This window comes from Neolamprologus multifasciatus, chromosome 12, assembly GCF_963576455.1.
Source record: "Neolamprologus multifasciatus chromosome 12, fNeoMul1.2, whole genome shotgun sequence".
NCBI lineage: Eukaryota > Metazoa > Chordata > Actinopteri > Cichliformes > Cichlidae > Neolamprologus > Neolamprologus multifasciatus.
This window is the reverse complement of record NC_140450.1, coordinates 16479828-16490209: the sequence shown is the minus strand read 5'-3', so window position 1 is coordinate 16490209 and position 10382 is coordinate 16479828.

Sequence of the window (10382 nt, the reverse complement as noted above, 5' to 3'; positions counted from 1 at the left end):
CATTTCTTCTTGGAGGAACTGTAACCCACATAATTTCCTTAGGGATTAAGAAAGTATTCTGATTCTTAATGTTTTAGGATACATGACCTGCCATTATCCAATGACACATCTGCTTACCTGTGTCTTTTGCTCGTTCCTCCTTGTAGGAGCCATAATTAAATGTATTGAATTTTAAGGATCACTGGGTTTTTATTTGTTTGGTTGCTATGGTGATGTGTAACGGGAGTCATGTGGGTGCTAGCGGCGACATTAAGAGGGCGTTGTCAGTCTGTCATTCACTGGTTTAATTTTGACAGAGAGGAGTAGCCATAGTTTTTGTTGATCGCAGCACAACGAGTTTCCCCTTGTTGAATTAGAGCCTGTGATGTTTTAAGAGTTTGACTCGCGAGCCGATCACATTGCTCTGTAAACTTTTCAAGCACTTTAATAAACAAGCAAGCAATTCCACCTCTCCATTACTGCGTAAAGTTGACAGCGCGTCAGGCAAATAGGCAGGCTCAGTCCCCGGCCTCTAGCGACTGTGGAAGTTGCTACACTCCTCCTCTTCTTTTCTCTTTTTTTAAACTTTAAAAACGGGTTGTGTGTGAGACTTTAAATAAACAAAATATAAAATATACATTTTAAATTGTTATTGATCCCTTTACCCCGAGTCCTAAAGTGTATATATATATTTTTTTTACTCTTAAATATTTATTGTTTGTTTTCTTGCACTGCTGTAACTGGAGCCTCGTCGTCTCGTCTCTCTGGACTCGTCTCTCTGGACTACATACAGTCCCTACTGGACTGTATGTAGCGGAGATGACAATAAAGTTTACTTTGACTTCAGCAGCAAGCAGGCGCACCGAGGGCTCTCACGCTCACTTTTCTTGTATAGAATTTTGAAAAAACATCGGTGCAAATTATAAGTCTGTATCATGATGTCTGGTGTTTTCGTGTTTGTTGTTTGTTTTTATTTTGAGAGTTGGTAATTTTTGCTGCTCCAGCCAGCCAGAGAATTCCCCGTCGCCCCGCCCTCTCCTTCCTGTGCCGCAAGCAGCAGGCGCACCTCGCAAACGGAGGCAGTGTTGCCAACTTAGCGACTTTGTCGCTATATTTAGCGACTTTTTTTCTAAAAAGCGACTAGCGACAAATCTGGCAACTTTTTCTGGTATTATTGGAGACTTATTTATGACGACTTTTTGACGTGAACACGCATATCGCTCTTACTCTCAACAAGCAGCGGTGCTGCCGTGGGCGCCTCACCCGTGCCAAAGCACTCACGGGCGGAGGATAGTCCTCCCCCAGCTGCTATCAGGGCAGGAGACGTTCACACCTGTGCGTCCAAACGGCAAATGAATCGCGCATGAGCGAAGCCTCTGCTCCCACACTGACTGTAATGCAGTCAGTTCTTCCTTTACTGTTATGCTGTTTTGTGGACCACAAGGTTTAAAACTACTTAAACACACACTCTCACACACAAATTAACTCCACTAGAGTGCCAATTTCGGGTCACTTTTGCCGGTCCACGCCCGGGTAAAGAAGCAGGGTTGGAATTGTGACGTTAAAAAACAATAATTGCTAAAAGAAATTTAATTTGTAGTTCTAAATAAATTCTAACTGCATTTAGGACGTTTTTTACTCACTTTATGTCTCTTCCACGATGTTATTTCTCTCTCCAACAACGTAGGTTACAATTACATTAGCATGACAAATTATGCAAATTAGGTGATGACGTCATCTGGCGACTTCTAGCGACTTTTAGGACAGCCAATAGCGATTTTCCTTACTAAGGAGTTGGCAACACTGAACGGAGGGCGCCCTTACTCCCATGGGCGATAGAAAACCGATCGGTGCCTATGCCATTCCCAATATGCGCTCGCATGATGTCGGGGCAGCATGAGTACAAGCAATTTTTTTTTTTTTTTTTTTTTACCGATGCCCGTGATGCCGCCCCCCACCACGATGCCGCCCCGGGCAACCGCCCGTGTCGCCCGTATCTAAAATCGCTACTGTTCACAAGTTTTCTTGTTAGAACAATTACTGTTTAGCCTCTTGTGTCCTTGCTTAGCCTCTTGTGTCCTTGTATTGTCTTGTGTGTATTACTTTCCCTGGAACACTCTCTCACAGTCTGTTCTCTAAAACCTAAAAGAGAATTGACCCTGTGCACGAGAAAATGCTAACTTCCTGGTTTGAGACCGGATGTGGGGTTGTACATTTCCGGTAGCTTTACTTTGCGGTCAATCGCTACTGCAAAGATATACTCCAAAATCATGTCCAAAACTCGAAAACGGAAAGATCGCGTTAAGTCACAAAGAGCAGAAGGTGGGAACACTCACCACTGTTGTGTCATAAAAAATCTAATGATCAATTTTGACGTTTAAAGAGTTTAGATCGATCAGTTGTTTACATCACTCAACACAAGCAGAACTGCATTACTGCATGCAGAAGACACATCGTCCACATTCAGAAGCACATCTCTGTATAGTGACTGGTCTTATGATTTAAACAGGCAAATGTTCAGCATTCACACTACAGGTGAACAATAGTCAAACCAGGTGTTTCCCCCATTATGTCGATATCAGCTAGTCAAGTACACACCTACACAGCATGTTAACAAACCGTGAAAAAAAGCCACACAAAAAATGAATGATTGCTGGTAAGGGTTTCTACACATTAGTATTTACGAAGGGTATGTTGTGACCTACCTTAAAAATTACAGCGGTCCCTCGCTAATAACGCGGTTCACCTTTCACCTGGCTGTGAGATTTTTTCGTGCAAGTTTGCATGCTTATTTTTTTACATCACATTGTCCTGCGTCCTGATCGCTGCAGACGATCTCCTCCGTGACGTCTCTCCTGTACAATACAGAATCTCTGCATCGATCGCTAGCAGTGTGACTCTGAAGTGCTGTATGTCCACAATGTCCACGACACGTTTTGCACGTCAAAAAATAAAATTGGCTAATTGATTTCACCTATCACTGGTTATTTTTAGAACATAACACCCGCGATAAACGAGGGACAGCTGAGAAATATAACATTTGAATCCATTTTCTCTTTTGCCCTGAGGCACGGGGAAAAATATCAACAAGTTGATGAACATTATTTACAGATATATTGGGTAAATGCCCAAGACATCTATAGAAGTGTAAATCGCCGCTTGATTCATTCATTTGCTTAACTTGTTTTGGACCGTAAACCAGGCGCGAATAGGACACCGGAAACAAAGCTCCCCACAGGAGTTTCCGCACCGGAAGTAGCATATGCTAACGTGCACATAGTCAATTATGGATTTGATCAACTGGTCTCTGAATGCTATTGACACCCTTTTCTCAACGAGAAGTCTGGGCTCGGGAGAGCCCGAGTGCCCTGGAGGGACTTTCCCTGCCGGATTCACAATGGACAGGTGGCAGACATGGAGGATTCTGGATTCAACAGGGTTCTTGCTGATCGGAGCTGGCTTGGCCCTGGTGTAGCAATGGGAATTGCATTTACCCGTGTGTTCCGCCCGGAGTCTTGAGAGTGTAACACCGGAAGGTGAGAAGTAGAGACTCATGACTGTTTGTTAAGAGTTTAATAAAAGTTTACCTCGGAGGAGGGAAAGTTCAATCGAGCATCTTGTGGAGTTTATAGAGAGAACAAGATGAAATATGGTGGCAGCGGGGTCTAGAGTGATCCACACCGCGCTTTGATGACAACAGATTGAGCGGACGGTAACGACGCGTCCAGCTAGGCTAGTTAGCCTCGGAGGTGCTAACGGCTCAAGACAGCAGGTGAGACGCTGACGAGAAGAGCACAGCGGCGTCTACGATGGATGGATTGAAGCCACCCGCACAGTGGAGTATGGATTAGCTCTGCCGGATGCTGAGGAAAAGGCGAGAGTGCAGCTGTTTTACTATCTGATCGGGGAACGGGGCAGGGAGCTCTGTGGAACGCTGATCGGAGCTGAGTCAAGAGCAACAGTAAGTGAGCTGATGAGAAAAATCGATGAACACTGTAATCCCAAAGTTAACGAGACTGTCGAGAGATACAGATTTTTTGCACGCAATCAGGCTCCTGGGGAAAATATTGATAAATATGTTATTGACCTGAGAATGCTGGCGAGCACCTGCAACTTTGGACAATTAAAAGACTCACTGATCAGAGACAGGATCGTCTGTGGCACGAACAGCTCCAGTTGGAGGGAAAGGTTGCTCAGAGAAGAGAACCTCACATTAGACAGATGTCTAGATATTTGTAGAGCAATGGAGATTTCAAGAGAATACAACAAAACAATAGCGGGACAGGCTGTAGAAGAACTGCATGCAGTAAAACAAAAAGAGAGAAAAAGACTGGATAAAGAGATATCGTGCAGATTTTGTGGAAGAGCGCAAAGACTCAAATCGAAATGCCCAGCATATGGAAAAAAAATGCAAAAAATGTGGCAAAGAAAATCATTTTGCTATAGCATGCAGGAGTAAAAGCAGACAGAGTGAAAACGGAAATAAGGTCCACACAGTGACGGAGCAGGACTCGGATTCCTGTGAGGACATAATGACTGTCACAGTTATGACACAGACTGCAGTAGAAGTGAACCAGATCAAAGAATCGGACATGAAAAAACGAGAGCAGCTGTTTGCAGGCATGATGATTGGCAACAGCCTGTTCAAGTTTCAAGTTGACTGTGGTGCAACTTGCAACGTTATTCCCATCAACTTGTTGAACCCGAACATCAAAATGGAGCACACAGACAAGGTTCTTGTGATGTACAATAAGTCAAGGCTGTGTCCATTAGGAAAGTGTAAGGTCAAGCTGACAAACCCAAGAAACAACAAAAAGTACAGAGTCAAGTTCCAAGTGGTAGAGGAGGATTGTAAAACACCTCTACTTGGGAGAACAGCTAGTGAAGCGATGAAGCTAATACAAGTTAAATATGATAACATCTGTGCTTTGGACAGCTCAGTGACAACAGCTCCATCAGAGAAAAACACATGGTTGTTGGAAGAGATAAAGACTGAGTTTCAGGATGTGTTTACAGGAGATGGATGTTTGCAAGGTGAATATGAGCTGGAAATCGACACAACAGTGCAGCCCGTCAAACTGCCAAAACGCAGAGTCCCAGTGTCGATGATGAAACCACTGAAAGAGGAACTGATGAGCCTTGCAGACAGACAAATAATAGCACCAGTGGATTGTAGTACTGATTGGATCAGTGGGATGGTGACAGTGCAGAAGCCAAATGGAAAACCCAGGATATGTATTGACCCGAGACCGCTCAACAAAGCTTTGAAGCGTAGTCACTTCCCATTACCAACAATAGATGATATCTTGCCAGATGTGTCAAAAGCGAAAGTTTTCACAGTTTGTGACGTGAAACATGGCTTTTGGCATGTGAAGCTTACAGAAGAGTCAAGTCATCTCACGACATTCGCAACACCATTTGGTCGCTTTCGTTGGCTGAGAATGCCGATGGGGATCAGCCCAGCGCCAGAGGTCTTTCAGCACAAACTGATGCAAGCGTTAGAGAACCTGCCAGGCACATACATCATTGCTGATGACATCCTGATCACTGGAAAAGGAGAGACAATGGAGTTGGCAGAAATGGATCATGACAGAAACCTGAGACTTTTCCTGGAACGCTGCAGAGAGAGAAACATCAAATTAAATGTGGAAAAACTCAAGCTTAGAAGACAGCAAGTACCATACATCGGACATCTACTCACGGCAGAGGGGCTGAGAGCTGACCCAGAGAAGGTACGGGCCATCACACAGATTCCAGCACCAACTGACATAAAAGGGGTGCAGAGACTAGTTGGAATGGTCAACTATTTATCAAAGTTCTACAAGCATCTGTCAGACGACTGTGAGCCTCTCAGACAACTGACGCACAGAGACAGCCTATGGGAGTGGACAGACGTGCAGGAAGATGCATTTAAAAGACTGAAAGAAAAACTAACACAAGTCCCAGTTTTGAAATATTACAGCCCTGAAGAAGAGCTGACGCTGCAGTGTGATGCCAGCGAGACAGGACTGGGAGCAGCTCTGACTCAACATGGAAAACCAGTGGCATTTGCAAGTTGTGCACTGACGCTCACTGAAAGAGGTTATGCACAAATTGAAAAGGAATGTTTAGCTATTGTGTTTGGGATGGAGAAATTCCACCAATATACATATGGTCGTCTTGTGAGAGTGCAATCAGACCACAAGCCACTCGAGAACATTATTAAAAAGCCACTGTTACATGCACCTAAGAGACTGCAAAGGATGTTATTAAGGCTGCAAAAATATGATATAACCATAACATATGTTCCAGGCCGCGACATGCTACTCGCTGATACGCTGAGTAGGGCCTACCTGCCGGACAGCATCAAAAGCCAGACGGAGTTGGAGACAGAATGTGTCAACATGGTGGACTATGTACCTGTTTCAACAGAAAGCATGGACAGAATACGAGCAGGGACAAGAACCGACCACACACTACAAACGCTGATAAAAACAATACAAAAGGGGTGGCCAGCCTGTAAGAAAGATGTACCTGTTGAAATAACCCAGTTCCAATCTTTGCAGGATGAATTGAGCACACAGGAGGGATTGGTCTTCAAGGGAGGGAGAGTGGTGATTCCAGAAGCACTCCAGGCAGATATAACCCAGCGAATTCACTCAACACACATCGGCACAGAAGGGTGCCTCAGGAGAGCTAGAGACTGCGTCTACTGGCACGGTATGAACGACCACATCAAAAAGTACATCGCTACATGTGACATATATCGGTCTGTGGATGCAAAACAACAGAAAGAGACACTAAAACCACACGAGCCGACCGCGAGACCATGGACCAAAGTTGGGACAGATTTATTCAACTTTGAGGGTAGGGACTACCTAATAACCGTTGATTATTACTCCAACTTTTGGGAGATAGATTATCTACCTGATACCAAGTCGAGTACTGTGATTAGGAAACTAAAGGCTCACTTTGCACGTCAGGGAATCCCAAATATTGTTTTTTCTGACAACGGGCCCCAGTACAGTTCGACAGAGTTTGCCAACTTCAGCCGGAAATGGGAATTTCGACACCATACCTCATCACCTGGCTATCTGCAGAGCAATGGCAAAGCTGAGTCTGCCGTTAAAACTGCCAAACGACTCATGAAAAAGGCTAAATTGGCTGGACAGGATCCATATTTGGCCTTATTGGACCACAGAAACACCCCAACACAAGGTTTGACTACCAGCCCTGCACAGAGACTGTTAAGCAGGAGAACGAGGGCACTCCTCCCAATAGGAGACAGATTGTTGCAACCCAAAGTGACTGACAACAAGTTAGCACTGATGGAAAAACAGAGAGAGACAAACAAAGTACTACAACAAGACGGCGAAGGACATGGACACATTAAACCCAGGGGACTTGGTGCGAGTCCAACCTTTTGAACCGCACAACTTATGGACCAAGGCTAGAGTGTGTAACACTCTGGGAAACAGATCCTATGATGTGGAGTTGGACAACGGCAGAGTCCTCAGAAGGAATCGTCGCCATCTGAGGCGAGCTGTGGAGGTCAAAAAAGACATGTCAGCACATCTCCAGCCTGAGGGGCAGAACATTACTGTGCCGACACAGAGCAAAGAGAACACACAAAACAGCACTACCAGGTCAGGACGGGTAGTACAACAACCTGGATATCTGAAGGACTATGTATGCAATTAAGGGGTAATCTGTGAGTTATATGTTGTGATTTGTTTACTGGTTAGAGAACAGACCAAAACATCTGTGATAATATTTTGAGTTATGGCTTTGTGATCTGTTTACTTGTTTGTAAGGAAAAAAAAAAAAAAAAAAAAAGGAAAAGAGAAACAAAACGGAAAAAATGAATAAAAGTAACACTAAAGGAAAATAGAAAGAAAGCTAAAAAAGTAAGTGGAAATTTTTGAAGAAAATGGTGTCCAACAAAGAAATGTCATGTCTAAGTTTTGTTCCAGTTGCAAACTGAGTTCTCAACTTATGAATAGTTCATTGTCTTTGTAAAAGAAAAGGGATGTAGCAATGGGAATTGCATTTACCCGTGTGTTCCGCCCGGAGTCTTGAGAGTGTAACACCGGAAGGTGAGAAGTAGAGACTCATGACTGTTTGTTAAGAGTTTAATAAAAGTTTACCTCAGAGGAGGGAAAGTTCAACCGAGCATCTTGTGGAGTTTATAGAGAGAAGAAGATGAAACACCTGGCTTATCGGAGAATTAAGAAAGCGGAACCAGCTGTTCAAACCCCCCCCCCCAAGGCTGCCCGCTGGGATTGAAACGGTGGGACAAGGCGCGACTTCTCAGAACAGGCTCACTGAGTGCAGTATGGTTAAGATCTTGGAGAAGCTTACGGCTGCCGTGAATACTCAGAATAAGACCTCTGAGCGTACATTGGATTACATCAAGGAGAAGTTCACTCAGGATAACATCTCTGAGGGAAAGTTGGATTACATCGTGGAGCAGCTCACTGCAGTCGTGAGTTCTCAGAATCGGCTCTCTGAGCAAAAGAATGACAAGACCACGGAGCGCAAGTTTGATAACATCATGGAGAAGCTCGCGGCTCTCCAACGGGAGATTGAGAGACCAGTGTCGTTGTCGGCGTATTAAAGAGCAGCTTTGAAATTCTCATGAGTTGTTCGCACAAAAGAAAACCACCATTTTATTGCGGCTATCCCTTCGGCGCCAGCTGTGGGCTCAAGGCTGGAGCCGAACAAAAACTCCCTGATAACGACTGTGTTTTGACTGTTCTTCCCACTATGCAAGGCCACCTGGGTGGGCTGGTAGATTGTTTACTTAGGCTGGCAGGGCGAAGGACACTGTCTCAGCTGAATTATGGACACGCACACACATACACTTACACTGATAAGCACTCACTCATCCCCCCTCCCCTTCCAACGCCTTCCATGCTCTTTTCCTCCTGGGAGAACGAGGCGGGTCTGGGCCCGCGCTGGTGAGACGGCGCAGTGGCAGGATGGCTGCTGTGTTGCCTGGGATTACTCCTTATCCCCTACCCAACCCTGTTGCTGGTCACGTGCTGTTGTACTGTGGACATTTATGTGCTTTCTGTGCAGAGGAGTTTTTTTTTGTTTCCTGTTCTCATGCTGTCCTCCTATAGCCCAGCATGTGTGTGTAAGGTCGGGGGGCGGGTTCATTCCTCTGCAGGGCAACCTGCCACTGCATGTGGCGAATAAAAGTTGAACTTAACTTGAACTTAATAACTTTTGCACGTAGTTCAACAGAAAGTCCAATAAGAAGCAATATACAATAAAACGGAAAACAGTATCAGCTTGATCGCATTTGGTTACAAAGGATTTGGTTAAGCATTTGTATAAGTATCTCTTCATGATTCTGAATATGCAAAATACTATGGATATGTTGATATGGGTTCCAAAGCAACTAAAGGAATATTGTATATACATTCTCATACATTGGGCTATTAAGCTGTTTAAGCAGCTCCATTTAACTTTGACCTAAAACACAATATAAAACTATAGCAGGCAACTCCAATATAAAATAAAAGGTAAGCCTATAATTTGGGCTTACCTCTACTAAAGTAATTATACATGTGAAGTCAAAGGAGCTTGCAAAGAAAAGCGTCTGGACTTCTTTAAGTTACTTGAAGACTTTTCACCTCTCATCCGAGAAGCTTCTTCAGTTCTAAGGTCAAATGGTGGGGAGTCCCAGATTTACTGAGAACCTTCACAGACATATACATGTGGAGGATACTATGACACATATAGTAAAATAATTGAACTAACACTAATAGAAATGAATAAATAAACAGCTAAAAGAAATACATACATGAGCAAAAGCAGTCTATAGAACATTTATAAAGCTCATGTTGGAAAACCCGAGTGTGTTTGGCACAACACTACATTCAGATCAGAATTTTGACTGTAAAAGCTGCCAGACAGTACAGGATCAAAACATTAATTAATAAGTAAATACATTTGGAGGATGACTTCAGTAGCATGTTGTCATATATACCCAAATTCTAAGTGTTTTATTTTTATATAAGTGGATAGTGTTTAATTGACCCAGATCTCTAGCAGGATTTTCCAGGGAGACAGTGGGAAACTAAGTTTCTCCACCCAATGTGATATAAAGAATTAACTTTTAATTTAAGCCCAAATCAAATCATCATTCATCATATATTGCAATAAATATACTCTGAGTTACATGAAAAAAGCACAGGGCTGCTAAGCTATTTTATTTTGAAGTGTAGAGTTTAAGGTGATATAAATTTAAAAAGGCCTGTCTTAAAATTCTTTAAAAAATGAAATGAATCCCACAGGTTTAGTTTGAGGTAAAAAGGGGCTCCAAACTGGTTCTTCTAGTTCAGGAGGTCAGGTGCAGCTGGCATGCAAAAACCTGTTCAGTATTTTAAATACACTCCTTCCCATTTCTCCAATCC